Below are 22,103 nucleotides of genomic sequence, written 5' to 3'. Positions count from 1 at the left end.
TGTTTTTTACATTGCAGGAAATCAATATCAGATGGAGTCCAAATGCCACGCCAATTTATGATGATTTTTGATGGACCAGAAGGAAGAAGTTGGGCCCTGGTTGCACCTAGTGGGTTGTGCCCACCTCGGGTGCCCCCTGGACCGACTCTTTGCTATATAAATACCCCAATATTCCAAAAACCCTAGAGGAGTCGACGAAATTTTCATCCAGCCGCCGCAGAGTCCAGAACCATGAGATCCAATCTAGACACCATCATGGAGGGGTTCACCACTTCCATTGGTGCCTCTCCGATGATGCGTCAGTAGTTCTTTGTAGACCTTCGGGTCCGTAGTTAGTAGCTAGATGGCTTCCTCTCTCTCTCTTGATTATCAATACAATGGTCTCTTGGATATGCATATGATGTAAGTCTTTTGGCGGTGTGTTTGTTGGGATCTGATGAACTTTGAGTTTATGATCAGTTATATCTTTTTAAATCCATGAAAGTTATTTGAGTTATTTGATCTCTTATATATGTGATCTCTTGTAGCCTCGTATTTCTTCTCCGATATTTGGGTTTTGTTTGGCCAACTTGATCTATTTATCTTGCAATGGGAAGAGGTGCCCGGTAGTGGGTTCGATCTTACAGTGCTTGATCCCAGTGACATAAAGGGAACCAACACGTATGTATCTTTGCTACTAAGGATAAAAAGATGGTATCCACATCTACCGCAATAGATAAATGGATCTTGTCTACATCATGTCATCGTTCTTATTGCATTACTCCATTTTTTCATGAACTTAATACACTAGATGCATGTTGGATAACGGTCGATGTGTGGAGTAATAGTAGTAGATGCAGGCAGAAGTCGGTCTAGTAATCTTGGACGTGATGCCTATGTAATGATCATTGCCTGGATATCGTCATGATTATTTGAAGTTCTATCAATTTCCCAACAGTAATTTGTTCACCCACCGTTTGCTATTTTTCTCGAGAGAAGCCACTAGTGAAACCTACGACCCCCGGGTCTTCTTTCTCATATATTTGCCTTGCGATCTACTTTTTCCTTGCATTTATTTTCAGATCTATTAAACCAAAAATACAAAATTACCTTGCTGCAATTTATTTGTTCCGCGATCTATTTATCCCATCTACAAATTTACCTCACGTCCTTTTCCTATCTTGAGGCGCCGTACCCCAAAAGGGATTGACAACCCCTTTAACACGTTGGGTTGCGAGGTGTTGTTCTTTGTGTGCAGTGGTTGTTTACGTTGTGTTGCTTGGTTCTCCTACTGGTTCGATAACCTTGGTTTCATATATGAGGGAAATACCTACCACCGTTGTGCTGCATCATCCCTTCCTCTTTGGGGAAATACCGGCGTAGCTTCAAGCAACATCACGGATCACATCACCATCACCGTCACCATGCCATCATGCTGACGGAACTCATCTACTCCTTCGACCCTCTGCTAGATCAAGAGTTCAGGGGACGTCATCGAGCTAAACATGTGCAGAACTCGGAGGTGCCATACGTTCGGTGCTTGATCGGTTGAATCGAGAAGACGTTCGACTACATCAACCGTGTTAAGCTAATGCTTCCGCTTTCAGTCTATGAGGGTACGTGGACACACTCTCCCCCTCTCGTTGCTATGCATCTCTTATATAGATCTTGTGTGAGTGTAAGAATTTTTTTTGAAATTGCATGCTACGTTTCCCAACAGCGGGTGCTCTAGCCATGAAAACTTCTGCTACAGAACCATGAGTCCTACAGCTATCTTCCCCCTCAGGTTCTCCAACACAGAGAATAATGAGTCGGTGTCCATCATCCCAATGAGTTGGCTCATAGAATGATGGAACTATGGGCGAGGCTTGCTCGAGTGCTTCCGGTGGTGTCGTGGTGCCAATACAGCTAGGTGATACTAAACCAGAATGTTGTGGTAATCTCAGGGAAGATGCCATGGGATCACTAAAAGTGGGCGGCTACGTGAGGACGCTGGTGGGTTCTGGAAGCGAGGTTGGCACGTGCAAGTGTGGGACACGAGACATACCCAGGTTGGAAGCCCTCCATGGGAGGTAACACCCCTAGTCCTGCCGAATATGGTATGGAGTGCGCAAGGGCTACAAGGTTGCTCCTGGAGGTGTTTGGTCGGAGGAGGAAGAAGGGGCTAGGCTTCCGTTCCGCCTCTCCAATGTGTGTGTGTGTGTGTGTGTGAATGCGTGTTCTACTGAGTCCAACCAAGGTCCTCTGCATGGAGGAATCCTGTGGGTCTTATAGGTCGACCCCCAGGGTTACAAAGGTAAAGATACACATGCACGGGGCCCTGGTGTCATCGTATTTGAGCCGGCAGTGGGGTCTGCCGAGTCCGCCGGGTCCCCTGAGCGCGGGTCCTGCCAGCTGCAGACATTATGTCTGGTCTTGTCTTGCATCACAGGGTGGTTGGTGTTATTTGGCTATAGTGCCACGTGATGACCCACAAGTATATGGGATCAATTGCAGCCTTTTCGATAAGTAAGAGTGTGGAACCCAATGAGGAGTAGAAGGAAATGACAAGTAGTTTTTAGCAAGGTAATGTCTGCAAGTGCTGAAATTGTAAGTAACAGAGTAGTTTGATAGCAAGATAAATTGTAATGAGCAAGTAACGATAGTAGTACAAAAGTGCAGCAAGGTAGCCCAATCCTTTTGAGGCAAAGAACAGGCCAAATCGGTCGCTTATGATAAGCAAAGTGTTCTTGAGGGTACACATGAATTTCATCTAGTCACTTCCATCATGTTGGTTCATGTTCGCTACTTTGACAATTTGGTATGTGGGTGGACCGGTGCTTAGGTGCTGTTCTTACTTGAACAAACCTTCTACTTATGATTAACCCCCTCGCAAGCATCCGCAACTACGAGAAAAGTATTAAGAATAAATTCTAACCATAGCATTAAACTTTTGGATCCAACCGGTCCCATACAGAATAGCGCATAAACTAGGGTTTAAGCTTCTGTCACTCTTGCAACCCATCATCTAATAACTACTCCACAATGCATTCCATTAGGCCCAAATATGGTGAAGTGTCATGTAGTCGACATTCACATGACACCACTAAGGGAATCACAACATACATATCATCAAAATATCAAACACATATCAAGTTCACATGATTACTTGCAACATGATTTCTCCCATGACCTCAAGAACAAAAGTAACTAATCACAAATGATAATCATGCTCAAGATCAAAGGGGTATTAAATAGCATAATGGATCTGAACATATGATCTTCCACCAAATAAACCACATAGTAATCAATTACAAGATGTAATCAACACTGCTAGTCACCCACAAGCACCAATCTAAGTTTTGGTACAAATATTGAACACAAGAGATGAACTAGGGTTTGAGAGGAGATGGTGTTGTTGAAGATGTTGATGGATATTACCCTCCCAAAGATGGGAGAGTTGTTGGTGATGTTGATGATGATGATTTCCCCCTCCGGGAGGGAAGTTTCCCTGGCGGAATCGCTCCACCAGAGGGAAAAAGTACTCCTGCCCAAGTTCCGCTTCGAGACGGCGGCGCTTCGTCTCGAAAGTCCTCTCCTTATTTTTTTTCTAGGTCAAAATGACTTATATACCAGAAGAGGGGCACCAGAGGTGGGCCGAGGTGAGCACAACCCACCAGGGCTCCCTAGCGTGCCCAGGTGGGTTGTGCCCACCTGGTGGGGCCCCTCTGGTACTCATTTGCTCCAATAATTCTCATTTATTGCATAAAAATTCCTTGTGAAGTTTCAGCTCATTTGGAGTTGTGCAGAATAGGTAGCCTGACGTAGCTTTTTCAGGTCCAAATTTCTAGCTGCTGCAATTCTCCCTCCTTGTGTAAACCTTGCAAATTATGAGAGAAAATGCATTAGAATTAGTCCAAAAAGCATTATTATGCATAAAAACAATATAAATAACATTAGGTAAACATGATGCAAAATGGACGTATCACCATGTCGCCCGGTCGCCGTCCACCCCGGTCAGCAGTACGGGGGACACTGTAGCCCCGCTTGCCTCCGTCAGCGCAGGGAGGTGGAGCATTGTTGCCATGTCTGCCCTGTCATGGGGAGTTGTCTTGTTGTACGTCCGGATGGGACTACTGCTGACCTGCGGCCATCTGGCACGTGGCCAGCTGGCCGATTGAGTAGCCACGCCTAGCCGGCTCGCGCTGGGGAGCTGGCCAGCAGGCCCACCGGATTGAGGCCCCCCCGCCACCCCGATGTTTTGAAAAAGGATACATATTCTGTTACCTACCCGGGGCTCATCCCCCCGACACAGAATCAGAAGGCTCAAGATGCCCGAGCCATTGGCCCGGTAGGGGATGCTCGCAAGTGCCGATAGGTCGGTGCTGTTCAGCAAGGCATCAGGATGCCACGCTGTGCCGTCGATGGTGAACTTGAGGACGCCGAAACCAATGTTGTAGGAGGGAGTCGCTGAAGGCACCATCACCATGATGTTAATAGACGCTTGCCCCATGGTGGACGCCAACTGCCGTGGGTATAATCCTGATAATACCATGGGGGTGTGAGTGTAGAGGCAATTCTATATATATCGATCAGTATGGATAGGAGTACACTCAAGGAATTATACATGTTTAAGCCCTCTATGGTGGAGGTAATCCCCTACTCACATGCGATGTTCTTTCTCTTGGCGTAGGTTATAGTGTGAGATATTTCAACCCTCGGCCTGGTGCCCTACTCTTATATAGAGTGCGCTACAAGGGGGTGCCTTTACGAGCTGGTATAAATGCTATTCATGGTCACATGCATGATTGACTAACTGTTGTATTGTGACTGGTAACTATTGTATTTAACCTAATTATACATTTGTTGAGTAATGACGCAGTAGAATGCATCATGGGAGTCAAGTATCCTAGGACACACCCGACTATAGGTAGTCCGATTAATCCTGTCTCCCTGATGATCGACTGCTCGGTCTTGTCCGTCACGGGTGTGAGGCACTTGGCTGCTTGGCAAAGTATCCCTCTTATGCTCAACGCCTTGGGTTGTAACTCCAATGGGCTTGGTGTATTCTCCCTAGGCCCACTATCTCCTTGGACTGTATCCTTACTTGACATGCGAGTTTAGCTAGGCCATATGTGTCCTTATGCCTACCCCTTAGGTATAACCCCATCAACCCCCTTACGGATTTGGATGAGGTCATCTTCTATCATGCTGGTCGCGTCTTGACCTCAAGATCGTGCTTTTTACCCCTACTCTGGTGCTTCATTCATGTTGGAAGGTGTCACGCCCAATATGCGACCCTATCCAAAAGGAACTCGAAGGTCCCACCAAGGATAGACCCGCATATTGAAACGCTTTTGCAAGGTGGATATCATTACATCAACATTACATAATAGATGGGGATACATACAAGAGGCATACAATGCCACATGAATACAACATCACAATACATAAGATCAACAACCGACTACGGATGAAACACAAACAGAAACTCAAACGACATCCACCCTGCTAGCCCAGGCTGCCGACCTGGAACCTATCCCCTGATCGAAGAAGAAGCAGAAGAAGAACTCCAAACAAGCAAGCATCGCTCTCGCGTCATGATCATCGCATAACCTGTACCTGCAACTGTTGTTGTAGTAATCTGTGAGCCACGAGGACTCAACAATCCCATAACCATGGGTATCAAGACTAGCAAAGCTTAATGGGAAAGGAAGGGGTAAAGTGGTGAGGCTGCAGCAGCGACTAAGCACATATGGTGGCTAACATACGCAAATAAGAGCGAGAAGAGAGCAAGCAGAACGGTCGTCAACTAGTAATGATCAAGAAGTGATCCTGAACTCCTACTTACGTCAAACATAACCCAGAAACCGTGTTCACTTCCTGGACTCCGCCGAGAAGAGACCATCACGGCTACACACGCGGTTGATGCGTTTTAATTCGTATCTGGTGTCAAGTTATCTACAACCGGACATTAACAAATTCCCATCTGCCTATAACCTCAGGCACGACTTTCGAAAGTTTATACCCTGCAGGGGTGTCCCAACTTAGCCCATGATAAGCTCTCGCGATCAACGAAGGATACACCTTCTCCCAGGAAGACCCGATCAGACTCGGAATCTCTGTTTACAAGACATTTCGACAATGGTAAAACTAGACCAGCAAAGCCGCCCGATGCACGGACAAATCCCGATAGGAGCTGCACATATCTCGTTCTCAGGGCAACACCGGATAAGACTAGCTACGAGTAAAACCAACCCTCAAGTTGCCCCGAGGTGGCCCCGCAGGCAGCTCAGTTCGGACCAACACTTAGACAAGCACTGGCTCGGGGGGGGGGGGGGGGCTAAAATAAAGATGACCCTCGGGTTGGCCGACCCAAGGGAAGGGTATAGGTGGTGGTGAGGAAAATGGTAAAACCAAGGTTGGGCCTTGCTGAACGAGTTTTATTCAAAGCGAACTGTCAAGGGGGTCCCATAAATCACCCAACCGCGTAAGGAACGCAAAATCCGGGAACATAACACCGGTATGACGGAAACTAGGGCGGCAAGAGTGGAACAAAACACCAGGCATAAGGCCGAGTCTTCCACCCTTTACCAAGTATATAGATGCATTAATTAAATATGAGATATTGTGATATCCCAACATAATCCTGTCCAGCATGGAGCAATCTTCAACTTCACCTGCAACTAACAACGCTATAAGATGGGCTGAGCAAAGCGGTAACATAGCCAAACAACGGTTTGCTAGGAAGGGCGAAAAGGTTAGAGGCTGACATGGCAATTTGGGAGGTTTGATGAGCAAAAGATAGGTAACGCAGCATAGCGATAGAACGACGCAACTAGCATAGTAATGATAGTAGTGAGATCCAGGGTAGCGGTCATCTTGCCTGAAATACCGCTAGGAAGAAGAACGAATCCATGAAGAAGACGAACAGATGAAGCCGAATCAAGCGTAGACGAACGAATCCTCACGATTGCAACGAAACGGGAACTATCGAGAAGAAGCACACAACAAGGTAAACACACCACACATGAACATGACATGATGCACAACAAAGTATGATGCATTACAAAGCTACATGAAGCTACTCATGGCAAGAGATGATGCAAACAAGAGCAACACATCAAGGCAAGTTTAAATGAGGCCGGGAACAACATATAACAATTCCGGTAAATCCTCATATACAGATTTTGAAGTTGGTCCAGATCTGAATAAACATTACGTTCAAGTTGTTAAACAGCAAGTTAAGATGCACCAAGATGATCTACATGAGATTCTAGTCAAGTTACATATAATGATCATTTAGTTCGGAGCTACGGCCTAGAAGATATGAGCAAACCAAGATAAACATGGCATTGATGCGAAATGCACCCAAACATCAAGCAAACACCTCAAAATAAGGATGCAACATGATAATATGAAAGTACATGCAAAATCAAGCAAGTTTCATATAGAACACACTCAAAACGGAGCAACGGTTCAACACATACACTCTATACAAGTCATAACAACAATCTGTCCAAAACAGCAACTAGGCATATTGCAAGCATCAAAACAACATGCTACAGTACCACAATATGAAAACAAAAGACATGGGCATGATGTACAGGTAAAGCACAACAAAACATGAACACTGAGCTATCTCCAGAAATCACTAGAACATGCTCAAACACACATGGCAAGATTGCAAATAATATCAGTTTCAGACTTTGCAGAAATTAACATCAGGTTGCAATGTTTAGAGCTATCAAACAACATGTTACAGGAACTCATCATGGCAAACAAAGGCATGGCATGAATCTACTAAATGCATAGAACAAAAGTCCCTTACTGACCATGAGCCAAAAAGGAACAGAAAATATGATGGCACCCATGTAAACATGGCAAGTTATAATACAGATTCAAACATGGCAGGAACAGAATTATGAAGGCATGTTGGTGAGCTTGTACCACTCACTACAGAGCAAAACATGGCATGACAAGGTTACCAACAGTAAGAAGACATGTTTGTGAAGCGAAGCATGGCAAGAGAAAGTTCATAGGGTACATGTATCACTAGCAAAACACATGGCAAAAACTGAACTTAATGTTAACAGGCTGACAGCAACATTATATAGCAAATTTGGAGCAAGATATGGACAAGCTACAGCAGGTTATAAATGCAACCAGGGGCATGGATGGATAGAGCATGACATGTATAACAAAACACCCTTAGTGAACATCTCCAGATTATGCATAGAATGACTTGTAGAAGCAGGTTTACATAGCATCACAAAATAACAGATTCAGCCTAGCAAAAACAGCAACAGCAAGTAAACAACTTAACAAGCTTGATTCACTCACCACAAGTCATTGCATGACAAGATAAGCATAGCATCAGCAAGAAGACATGTTTATGAAACAAACCAAGTCAAGAAAAGTTCATAGCATGCAAGGATCAACTACAACAACCTTGGCAAAATTGAATAACATGTAAACAATCTGCCAGGAAACATTTTGAAGCAAAAGTAGAGCACGAAAATGACATGCTAGACTACTCCATAATTGAAACCAGGGGCATGATTGGATAGATAATAACTATATGTTCAAAACATCCTTACTGAAGTATCTCAAAATAAGCATGGATCTCTCTATAGCACCAAGTTTACATGGCATCAAAATAACAGCAGAACAGGAACTAAAATCAGTAACATCACGATGCCTAGTTTGCATGCTTGTGCTAGTCAGCACATTGATCACAAAAATACATGGTAAGCACCTCTGTAAAGAAGACATAGCGTAGATCAAAACACATGTAGACATCAACCTCATAGGATGCACCCATCAATCATGGCAAAAATGACAAAAGAGCATGTTATAACAGTTTCAGCAGATTAACATCATGAAGCACTCTTGCAACGATGATTCAGGCATCAAGATGAGCTCAAATGAACATGACCCAATGGAATGAAATGATGTACTCGTTGAGGCGAACAATTTGACATATTACACGCAAGAAACGGAGCTACGGATGCAGAGATACGATGCGATGAACAAGGCATGAAAAAGTCAAAATATTCGGGACTTAGCAGGTTTTCCCGAAAAAAACAGATGAGCGCAAAATAGTAAAATCTCGCGCGAGCAGGGAATAGGGGGGGTATCTCACCACGGGCCTATGGGCCAGCAGATCTGGGCCGGAGGGGAAGAGGAGGCTGGGCCGTGGCCCACGTGGAGGTCTCCCTCCTCCCGATCCCTCCTGGATCGGGGAAGAGGCCAGGCGTGGCGGCGGCGACCGGGCGGCGCCGGATCCGGGCAGCCGGCTGCGGGGAACAGCGATCCGGCGAGGGCGGGTGGCGGAGCTCGGCTCTGGCCGGCTAGGGGCGGCGGTGGCGCACCGGCGGGAGGCGGGAGGTGCCGGCGAGGGTCGATGGGGAGGCGCGGCGGTGCGACGCACCTTGGGGTGCGGGAGAGCGCGGGGGCCGACGAGCGGCAGCGTGACCGAATCGGGCCGGGCGGGCCCCGCCTGGGCCCCGGCAGGCCGCGGGAGGCAGGCGCTGGGGGGACACGCGGCGGCGGCGGATAGGGCGAGGGGCGACACGGAGGCGACGTGGCACGCTCTGATTCATCGGGGCTACGTGTCTGGCGGACATGTCTGGCGCGGATGGACATGTCCGGCGGCGCGAGGAGGAAGACTGATAGGGTTAGGGTGAATTTGATCCGCGAATTTCGGGGGAGGGGCATATATATAGTTTTTGGGAGCTAGGAGAGTCCAAATGGAGCACGGTTTTTGCCCACACGATCGTGATCGAACGACCGAGAGCATGGAGGGGAGTTGGATGGGTTTTGGGCCACTTTGGAGGGGTGTTGGGCTGCAAAGAAAAAGGGGGGTTTCGGGCTACGCGGTTAACCGTTGGAGTATCAAACGAACTCCAAATGGCACGAAACTTGACAGGCGGTCTACCGGTGCTATACCAAGGCCGTTTGGCAAGCCTCGGGCCATTCCGAGAATGTTTAACACCCGCTCACAACGAGAAACAAAAGGGGGACGCCGGAGGGCATAGGAGTGCCGGATTGCAAAACGGACAACGGGGAAAAGGCTCGGATGCATGAGACGAACACATATGCAAAATGAGATGCACATGATGACATGATAAAATGCAACACACAAGGAAACGACATGGCAACGACGGTGAATAACTGAAGGACACCTGGCGCATCGAATCCGGGGCGTTACAACACTCCTCCACTAACAAGAGATCTCGTCCCGAGATCTTAGGACCGAGACGGAAGGGAAAAGGATGAGGTGAAGCAAGAACTCAAGAGAAGAAGCAAGGAATCGAGAGCTCTTGAGAAGAAGAGAGGAACGACTAGAATGACGAGAATCAAATGCTCATGGAAACACGATAGACTCTGAAAGCACTCCGGTTAGAACGAGATAAGAAACGAATAAGACTGAAAAGGATTTAGGCAGCACTCCGGCTGAACAAGGAAAGAATAGAACATGAACTAGAGAGGATGGAAAGATACTTGACGACATAAACAACGCAATGCCTCTGGAAGAATTGAAAGAATTGAATGAAAAGAACTTAGAAGGAAGGATTGAATGGAGTTGTTGAGAAAATCAACAACTAAAGAATAAGCTTGATGTGGACTTTTGGATAACATCTCAAAATTATGAGGTGATAATCGACCACAAAAGGAAAAGATTGAATAGCTGAGAGGAATGAAGAAATGCAAAACTCCACTTCAGAAGAAAAGGAAGAATTAATTGCACTTCGAGATGCGAGAAGCAAAGGATACTTGAGCTTTGCCTATAAGAATCTTGATGAAAACTTGAAGAATGAATTAAATCATGAGGAACCACCATGAAGAACTCCGGTAAACAAAAGGATGACGAGATACAATGAAGGATGAAAGAATAAGATTAAAGCTTGCGATGATTTAGATGGATGTTCCGACAAAATGGCTGAGGAAATTGAACTCCGGAAAAGAAAAGATGGGAAACACTTGGAACTAGAATTTATTCATCAAGAACAAACTCTGAAGGAAGGAATTACTCACTTGGATGAAATAAGAATAAGATTTATTGTATGTTTATCCTTCATCAAATTAAATTGATGACAAGCAACGGATTTGGCATACTACTTATTCTTCTTGAAAAGGATTAAGGGGAAAATGGCGCAAAACTTGAGAAAGCCTTCATGAACCACCGGTAGGATTGGAAAGAACGAATGAATTAATATGATAACCAAAGGAAAGGAATCTGAAGAAACCACCGTAAGAATTCGAAAATGACTGATGAAAGAGAAATAATCACCGGAAGAATTAGCAGAACAAATATGCTAGAGGGGATTTAGATGCAAGAGAACGGTAAGAACTCGAGCTGATTAAAGAACACTTGAACGAGGCACCGGGATAATTGGATAACAGTAGCTGAAATGTGAGGATGAAGAATTATTATGGAACGATGACCTCCGGTGAATATTTTTTTGGAAAAACAACTCCTGACATACTCCGGATGGATAAGGAAAGAATATCTAACAAATGGAATAATTCGCGAGGATAACATGAAGCTAGAACCTTGAAACTTCAAGAGGATAGACAAGATTTAGAGGAAAGACTCTTCTTCGTTCTTCAAATGACGACGAGAAACACCACCAAAATTATTGAGATACTCCGGGAGAATGAAAAACTGAAAGGTTGAGGCAACAACGAAAATGATTTGAAATCGATCTTGGAAAGGCATCTAACTGATGGAATCCATTCTTACGTCACACTTTGAAAATAATTTGAGAATAACTCCGGGGGAATTAGAAGAGTCAGGTAAGATCGTAGGAAAAGACCTGTGGGTTAGGGCCCACTAAAATAGAACACCATTGGAAAGGGATGTTGAACATATAGATGATACACTGGAACAATTGAAATATTTGAATGAGGTGACAACCTCGAATTAATTCAGGCACAAACAAATCTCCTGAGATGTCTTCCAAACTCCGGAATGATTGAATGGCGAGAGGTAAACGAGCAAGGACAACACTTGATCCAAGGAAAAGAATACGATCAACACCGAAAAACATGAATTGAGTCCACCGGAGAAGAGATGAAGAATGTCCACCGAGACAAGAATTCACCGATTGAAATGATTGAGGGAAGACTGAAAACCTCCGTACGAATGAAAATTGATGCTCGAAAGAGACTGAGGCTCCGGGAAGAAGAGGGTGGGAGGGTGGAAAAAACAAAGGCAACTTGGAAGGGGAAATCGACGAATAACTTGAAGAAAAAACACCGGTTGAAATCATTGAGGAAAGAAAGCAAAGACTTCACACGAGTAGGATGGATACACGATTACGGGCTCCGGTTCCGAGAAGAAAAAGGGGTGGGCGGGTGGGAAAAGAAGACAACTGAGGATTGAAGTCAAAGATGAAGAGGCTCGAGTTGACTTGACGAGAAATGCACCGGATGAAAAGAGCTGAGGAACAACGATCGAAAAACCAACTACGTGATCCTAAAGAAAATTTGAAAAGGAAGAGGAGTAAAAAGAATTCCTACTCTCTGATATAACTAGACTCTGAAATCAGTTTTATTCTAGACTCAACAACGACCAAACTACACGATCAACCAAGGGGGCTCCTAGGGTCGGTCGAGGCTCTAATACCAACTTGTCACGCCCAATATGCGACCCTATCTAAAAGGAACTCGAAGGTCCAACCAAGGATAGACCCGCATATTGAAACGCTTTTACAAGGTGGATATCATTACATCAACATTACATAATAGATGGGGATACATACAAGAGGCATACAATGCCACATGAATACAACATCACAATACATAATATCAACATCCGACTATGGATGAAACACCAACAGAAACTCAAACGACATCCACCCTGCTAGCCCAGGCTGCCGACCTGGAACCTATCCCCTGATCGAAGAAGAAGCAGAAGAAGAACTCCAAACAAGCAAGCATCGCTCTCGCGTCATGATCATCGCACAACCTGTACCTGCAACTGTTGTTGTAGTAATCTGTGAGCCACGAGGACTCAGCAATCCCATTACCATGGGTATCAAGACTAGCAAAGCTTAATGGGAAAGGAAGGGGTAAAGTGGTGAGGCTGCAGTAGCGACTAAGCATATATGGTGGCTAACATACACAAATAAGAGCGAGAAGAGAGCAAGCAGAACGGTCGTCAACTAGTAATGATCAAGAAGTGATCCTGAACTCCTACTTACGTCAAACATAACCCAGAAACCGTGTTCACTTCCCGGACTCCGCCGAGAAGAGACCATCACGGCTACACACGCGGTTGATGCGTTTTAATTCGTATCTGGTGTCAAGTTATCTACAACCAAACATTAACAAATTCCCATCTGCCTATAACCTCAGGCATGGCTTTCGAAAGTTTATACCCTGCAGGGGTGTCCCAACTTAGCCCATGATAAGCTCTCGCGATCAACGAAGGATATACCTTCTCCCAGGAAGACCCGATCAGACTCGGAATCCCGGTTTACAAGACATTTCAACAATGGTAAAACAAGACCAGCAAAGCCGCCCGATGCGCGGACAAATCCTGATAGGAGCTGCACATATCTCGTTCTCAGGGCAACACCGGATAAGACTAGCTACGAGTAAAACCAACCCTCAAGTTGCCCCGAGGTGGCCCCGCAGGCAGCTCAGTTCGGACCAACACTTAGACAAGCACTGGCCCCGGGGGGGGGGGGGGGCTAAAATAAAGAAGACCCTCAGGTTGGCCGACCCAAGGGAAGGGTATATGTGGTGGTGAGGCAAATGGTAAAACCAAGGTTGGGCCTTGCTGGAGGAGTTTTATTCAAAGCGAACTGTCAAGGGGGTCCCATAAATCACCCAACCGCGTAAGGAACGGAAAATCCGGGAACATAACACCGGTATGACGGAAACTAGGGCGGCAAGAGTGGAACAAAACACCAGGCATAAGGCCGAGTCTTCCACCCTTTACAAAGTATATAGATGCATTAATTAAATATGAGATATTGTGATATCCCAACATAATCCTGTCCAACATGGAGCAATCTTCAACTTCACCTGCAACTAACAACGCTATAAGATGGGCTGAGCAAAGCGGTAACATAGCCAAACAACGGTTTGCTAGGAAGGGTGAAAAGGTTAGAGGCTGACATGGCAATTTGGGAGGTTTGATGAGCAAAAGATAGGTAACGCAGCATAGCGATAGAGCGACGCAACTAGCATAGCAATGATAGTAGTGAGATCCAGGGTAGCGGTCATCTTGCCTGAAATCCCGCTAGGAAGAAGAACGAATCCATGAAGAAGACGAACGGATGAAGCCGAATCAAGCGTAGATGAACGAATCCTCACGATCGCAACGAAACGGGAACTATCGAGAAGAAGCACACAACAAGGTAAACACACCACACATGAACATGACATGATGCACAACAAAGTATGATGCATTACAAAGCTACATGAAGCTACTCATGGCAAGAGATGATGCAAACAAGAGCAACACATCAAGGCAAGTTTAAATGAGGCCGGGAACAACATATAACAATTCCGGTAAATCCTCATATGCAAATTTCGAAGTTGGTCCAGATCTGAATAAACATTACGTTCAAGTTGTTAAACAGCAAGTTAAGATGCACCAAGATGATCTACACGAGATTCTAGTCAAGTTACATATAAAGATCATTTAGTTCGAAGCTACGGCCTAGAAGATATGAGCAAAACAAGATAAACATGGCATTGATGCGAAATGCACCCAAACATCAAGCAAACACCTCAAAATAAGGATGCAACATGATAATATGAAACTACATGCAAAATCAAGCAAGTTTCATATAGAACACACTCAAAACGGAGCAACGGTTCAACACATACACTCTATACAAGTCATAATAACAATCTGTCCAAAATAGCAACTAGGCATATTGCAAGCATCAAAACAACATGCTACAGTACCACAATATGAAAACAAAATACATGGGCATGATGTACAGGTAAAGCATAACAAAACATGAACACAGAGCTATCTCCAGAAATCACTATCACATGCTCAAACACACATGGCAAGATTGCAAATAATATCAGTTTCAGACTTTGCAGAAATTAACATCAGGTTGCAATGTTGAGAGCTATCAAACAACATGTTAAAGGAACTCATCATGGCAAACAAAGGCATGGAATGAATCTACTAAATGCATAGAACAAAAGTCCCTTACTGACCATGAGCCAAAAAGGAACAGAAAATATGATGGCACCCATGTAAACATGGCAAGTTATAATACAGATTCAAACATGGCAGGAACAGAATTTTGAAGGCATGTTGGTGAGCTTGTACCACTCACTACAGAGCAAAACATGGCATGGCAAGGTTACCAACAGTGAGAAGACATGTTTGTGAAGCTAAGCATGGCAAGAGCAAGTTCATAAGGTACATGTATCACTAGCAAAACACATGGCAACAACTGAACTTAATGTTAACAGGCTGACAACAACATTATATAGCAACTTTGGAGCAAGATATGAACAAGCTACAGCAGGCTATAAATCCAACCAGGAGAATGGATGGGTAGAGCATGACATGTATAACAAAACACCCTTAGTGAACATCTCCAGATTATGCATAGAATGACTTGTAGAAGCAGGTTTACATAGCATCACGAAATAACAGATTCAGCCTAGCAAAACAACAACAGCAAGTACACTACTTAACAAGCTTGATTCACTCACCACAAGTCATTGCATGACAAGATAGTCATAGCATCAGCAAGAAGATATGTTTATGAAACAAACCAAGTCAAGAACAAGTTCATAGCATGCAAGGATCAACTACAACAACCTTGGCAAAATTGAATAACATGTAAATAATCTGCCAGTAAACATTTTGAAGCAAAAGTAGAGCACGAAAATGACATGCTAGACTACTCCATAATTGAAACCATGGGCATGAATGGATAGATAATAACCATATGTTCAAAACATCCTTACTGAAGTATCTCAAAATAAGCATGGATCTCTCTATAGCATCAAGTTTACATGGCATCAAAATAACAGCAGAACAGGGACTAAAATCATTAACATCACGATGCCTAGTTTGCATGCTTGTGCTAGTCACCTCATTGATCACAAAAATACATGGTAAGCACCTCTGTAAAGAAGACATAGCATAGATCAAAACACATGTAGACATCAACCTCATAGGATGCATCCATCAATCATGGCAAAAATGACAAAAGAGCATGTTATAACAGTTTCAGCAGATTAACATCATGAAGCACTCTTGCAACGATGATTCAGGCATCAAGATGAGCTCAAATGAACATGGTGCAATGGAACGAAATGATGTACTCGTTAAGACGAACAATTTGACATATTGCACGCACGAAACCAAGCTACGGATGCAGATATACGATGCGATGAACATGGCATGAAAAAGTCAAAATATTCAGGACTTAGCAGGTTTTTCCGAAAAAAACAGATGAGCGCAAAATAGTAAAATCTCGCGCGAGCGGGGAATAGGGGGGTATCTCACCACGGGCCTATGGGCCAGCAGATCTGGGCCGGAGGGGAAGAGGAGGCTAGGCCGTGGCCCACGTGGAGGTCTTCCTCCTCCCGATCCCTCCTGGATCGAGGAAGAGGCCAGGTGAGGCGGCGGCGACCGGGCAGCACCGGATCTGGGCAGCCGGCGGCGGGGAACGGCGGTTCGGCGAGGGCGGGCGGCGGAGCTCGGCTTCGGCCGACTAGGGGCGGCGGCGGCGCACCGGCGGGAGGCGGGAGGCGCCGACGAGGGTCGATGGGGAGGCGCGGCGGCACGAGGCACCTCGAGGCGCGGGTGAGCGCGGGGGCCGATGAGAGACGGCGCGGCCGGATCGGGCTGGGCGGGCCCCGCCTGGGCCCGGCAGGCCGCGGGAGGCGACGCGGGCGGGAGGCGCTGTGGGGACACACGGCGGCGGCGGATAGGGCGAGGGGCGGCGCGGAGGCGACGTGGCACGCTCTGATTCGTCGGGGCGACGTGTCTGGCGGACATGTCCGGCGCGGATGGACATGTTCGGCGGCGCGAGGAGGAAGACTGCTAGGGTTAGGGTGGATTTGATCCGCGAATTTCAGGGGAGGGGCATATATATAGTTTCTGGGAGCTAGGAGAGTCCAAATGGAGCACGGTTTTCACCCACACGATCGTGATCGAACGACCGAGAGCATGGAGGGGAGTTGGATGGGTTTTGGGCCACTTTGGAGGGGTGTTGGGCTGCAAAGAAAAAGGGGGGTTTTGGGCTACGCGGTTAACCGTTGGAGTATCAAACGAACTCCAAATGGCATGAAACTTGACAGGCGGTCTACCGGTGCTATACCAAGGCCGCTTGGCAAGCCTCGGGCCATTACGAGAATGCTTAACACCCGCTCACAATGAGAGACAAAAGGGGGACGCCGGAGGGCATAGGAGTGCCGGATTGCAAAACGGACAACGGGGAAAAGGCTCGGATGCATGAGACGAACACGTATGCAAAATGAGATGCACATGATGACATGATAAAATGCAACACACAAGCAAATGACATGGCAACGATGGTGAATAACTGAAGGACACCTGGCGCATCGAATCCAGGGCGTTACAGAAGGCATCATCGACATCAAGATGGGCCTTTTCTTTTTCCTTTTTACTGTTTGCTTGTAAGCTGTTTTATGGGCACTTTGTTCTGGATGTATGGGCTTTATTAGTCTAAAGCCAAAGTTTGACCTTTCGTGTGAAAAGAAAATAGATGTGGTCCGCATCTTATAGAAGAAGGCATGGCAAGAGGTACATGATAGACCCTACGAAGGGCAGCTGGCAATGTCAGAAAATAACCATGAGCACGATCACTCTCGGAAGAATAATGCCACTTAATTTCTCCATTTTCTCTACGAATTTGACTAGGCTTTGTCTTACCCAGAGCTACAGCCCGAGTAGCTTGCCATTGATGGCAACTTAATAAATAAGTAATAACTCATATAGATAAATTGAACACAACTACTTATATAGGGACTCGAGCTTAAAAAAACTAATATATGGACATGAGAAATGCAAAAGTCTTTGGCAGTAATGAAGAACGAACCTAGTTATCATTGGGAACATTATTGTAAATTTACACTTTTTTCCCATTTGTTCGTAGTAGACTACAACTCCTTGCGTTGACGCGTGACACTACAATTCTACATCTGTAAGAGCAACTTTAGTAGAGTTGCCAAAACCATAGCCTCCAAAATCAATTTCAAGCTCATTCCAGGCTCCAGAGGCAACGTGCAAATTCAGTTTCGACAAAATTCAATCTGCAAATTACAACTGGGACCCACTACTGAGCTATGCTCGGACAGCGGGAGCGGCCGCTATGACCAACTATGACTTGATGATGGAGGCGCGACTGAGGGAGTCCTGGATTAAGGGGTCCTCAGACAGCCGGACTATATACATTAGTCGGACTGCTGGATTATGAAGATACAAGATAGAAGACTTCGTCCCGTGTCTGGGTGGGACTCTCGTTTGCATGGAAGGTAACCTTGGCAATTCAGATGTGTAGATTCCCTTCTCTGTAACCGACTCTGTGTATCCCTAGCCCCCTCCGATGTCTATATAAACCGGAGGGTTTAGTCCATAGGACAGGAACAATAATAATCATAGGCTAGCTTCTAGGGTTAGCCTCTACGATCTCGTGGTAGATCAACTCTTGTAATACTCATATCATCAAGATCAATCAAGCAGGAAGCAGGGTATTACCTCCATCGAGAGGGCCCGAACCTAGGTAAACATCGTGTCCCCCGCCTCCTGTTACCATTAACCTTAGACGCACAGTTCGGGACCCCCTACCCGAGATCCGCTGGTTTTGACACCGACATTGGTGCTTTCATTGAGAGTTCCACTGTGTCATCATCATAAGGCTCGATGGCTCCTTCAATCATCTACAACAGCGCAGTCCAGGGTGAGATTTTTCTCCCCGAATAGATCTTCGTATTTGGCGGCTTCACACTGCGAGCCAACTCGCTTGGCCATCTGGAGCAGATCGACAACTACGCCCCTTGCCATCAGGTCAGGTTTGGAAGCTTGAACTACACCGCCGACATCCGTAGAGGCTTGATCTTCGACGGACTCGAGCCCATGACAGATGCACCCTACAACCACGATGAGCATGACCTAGATCTGCCATCGGACGGTGCCCAGGAGATAGCACCTATAGCTGCCCTAGCCTTAGATCCAGTGCAGATCTTGCCATCCGATGACGGGAGGATAGACCTCGCCATGGAAGCCGCATACTCAACGGCGCTCGAGCCGAACACAGATTCAACCTCCAACGAGGTCTATGTCATCGGACCCTTGGACTCGTTTCCGGCCATAGGTTCCGAACCGCGTGTATCCGCGCCAATCGAATCTGACTGGGTGCCGATCTTGGAGTTTAGCTCTGCGGACATCTTCCAACACTCGCCCTTGGGCGACGTGTTAAACTCATTAAAATCTCTCTCCTTGTCAGGAGATTCTTGACTGAACTATGTCTGGCTTGAGTGGGAAGCGGACAATGAAGAACTTCGTTACCCATGCACCATTCACTTAATAGCCACTGTCGACGACTTGACTGACATGCTTGATTTTGACTCCGAAAACATTGATGGTATGGACGACGATGTCGGAGAAGAGCAGGAACCACTGCCCACCGGGCGCTGGACAACCACCTCATCATATGACATTTACATGGTGGATACACCCAAAGAAGACAATGGCGAGGGCAAAAAGGATACAACTGAAGATAAGCTTCCTGAGAAGCAGCCGAAGCCCCGACATCAGCGGCGCCGCTCTAAACCACGCCATGGTAAAAACAACAATACAGGCACAAGAGACAATAGCACTCCGGATGATGCCGAAGACGAAGACGACCCCGCCCAGCCAAGCTTCGAACAGGTCAGACGGGAGGATGGGCAAGCCAACCCTGATGAACATGCCATGAATGAAGAATCAGAGGAAGATAATTACATGCCTCTCTCCGAGGATGAGGTGAGCCTCGGCGACGGAGAATTTACCATGCCTGAGGATCCCGTCGAGCAGGAGCGCTTCAAGCGCCGGCTTATAGCCACTGCAAAGAGCCTGAAGAAAAAGCAGCAGCAGCTTCAAGCTGATCAAGATTTTCTCACAGATAGATGGACCGAGGTCCTGGCAGCCGAGGAATACAGACTCGAGCGCCCAACCAAAAGTTACCCGAAGCGCAGGTTGCTACCTCAATTCGAGGACGAGGCACTAGAGCCCACACTACCAACACACGATGCGGCTGACCGACCACCGCGTGGCCGAGATAAAGCAGCGTATCAGTCCGAACACCAGCCCGCACCCCGTCGCTAAACAAATAGAAATACAAAGGCTCAGGGATACACACATAACCTGCAGTATAACTTGGAAGACAAAGTAGGACAGCCAAGATCGATCTATGGATCGCGGGGGCGCGCCCCAACGCGCGACAACGACCACCACGCTAGATATACTAAATACAAACCTGTCCGAGCCGAATACAGCAGACCAGCTTCATCCGAACTGCACCATGAAGTAGCCCGGCATAGAGGCACCGCACACCCCCTATGCTTCACTGATGAAGTAATGGAACATGGATTCCCAGAAGGGTTTAAACCCGTAAACATCGAACCGTATGATGGGACAACATACCCCGTGGTATGGATCAAGGACTTCCTTCTCCACATTCATATGGCCTGTGGTGATGATCTCCATGCCATCAAGTATCTCCCGCTAAAACTCAAGGAACCAGCTCAGCACTGGTTGAACAGTCTGCCCGAAAACTCTATCGACAGTTGGGAGAGCCTCGAAGATGCATTCCTTGACAACTTCCAGGGCACTTATGTCCGACCTCCGGATGCCGATGACTTAAGCCATATAGCCCAATAGCCCGGAGAGTCAGCCAGGAAATTCCGGACTCGGTTCTTAACAAAAAAAGAACCAAATCGTCGACTGTCCGGATGCCGAAGCCCTAGCAGCCTTCAAACATAACACCCATGACGAATGGCTCGCCCGATACCTTGGACAAGAGAAGCCGAGATCCATGGCATCCCTTACGACGCTTATGACCCGTTTTTGTGGGGGCGAGGACAACTAGCTAGCTCGTAGCAACAGCACCTCAAGTAAACCTGGAACTTCTAAATCTAGAGATAACAACGGCAAGCCCCGACGCAGCAAACACAAGCGTCGAAACAATGGCGATAGTGCCGAAGACACGTCTGTCAATGCCGGATTCAGCGACTCTAAGGCTGGTCAAAGAAAGAAACAATTCAAAAGGAACAATCCGGGCACGTCCAGTCTGGATGGCATACTCGACCGTCCATGTTAGATTCATGGCACCCCAGGTACACCAGCTAATCATACCAATAGAGAATGCTGGGTCTTCAAACAGGCCGGCAAGTCAAATGCCAAAAGCAAGGAGAAGGGGTCGCAAAGCGATGACGATGACGAGGAGCCCCGGCCACCGAAGACTGGAGGGCAAAAGAAGTTTCCTCCACAAATCAAAACGGTGAACATGATATATGCCACCCATATTCCCAAGCGGGATCGGAGGCGCGCACTTAGGGACGTCTACGTGATGGAGCAAGTCGCCTCAAAGTACAACCCATGGTCGTCCTACTCGATCACCTTTAATCGCAAGGATCATCCAACCAGTATCCGTCTTGGAGGTTCAGCCGCACTGGTTCTTGACCCAATAATTGACGGATTCCAGCTTACGCGAGTTCTTATGGATGGCGGCAGTAGCCTGAGCCTGCTTTATCAGGACACAGTGTGCAAGATGGGTATCGATCCTTCAAGGATCAAACCCACAAAAACCACTTTCAAAGGTGTCATACCAGGTGTTGAGGCCTGCTGTACAGGCTCAATCACTCTGTTCTTTTTTATTGATATTTTTTTTCAAGTAGCAGCCGTACACTCTGGTACGCCTTAATACGACAGGGGCTTCGTAGTACCCATAATGCGGCAAGAAAGTCCGAACACCTTCGCGGTCATTCGGCACCCCCGAACTTATAGCATTATATGCATCGGCTCCGAATCATGTCTTGGGTCAATAGTTGGGTTGCCCGGCTCCTGTGCTTGCTACCCAACGTTCCGCTATATCGGCTAGGGTAGTAAAGGGAGAACTACTGTGATTGTGTCCCAGTTCTTT

Source organism: Triticum aestivum, chromosome 3B, assembly GCF_018294505.1.
Source record: "Triticum aestivum cultivar Chinese Spring chromosome 3B, IWGSC CS RefSeq v2.1, whole genome shotgun sequence".
NCBI classification, from domain to species: domain Eukaryota; kingdom Viridiplantae; phylum Streptophyta; class Magnoliopsida; order Poales; family Poaceae; genus Triticum; species Triticum aestivum.
Note: the sequence above shows the minus strand (reverse complement) of the source record.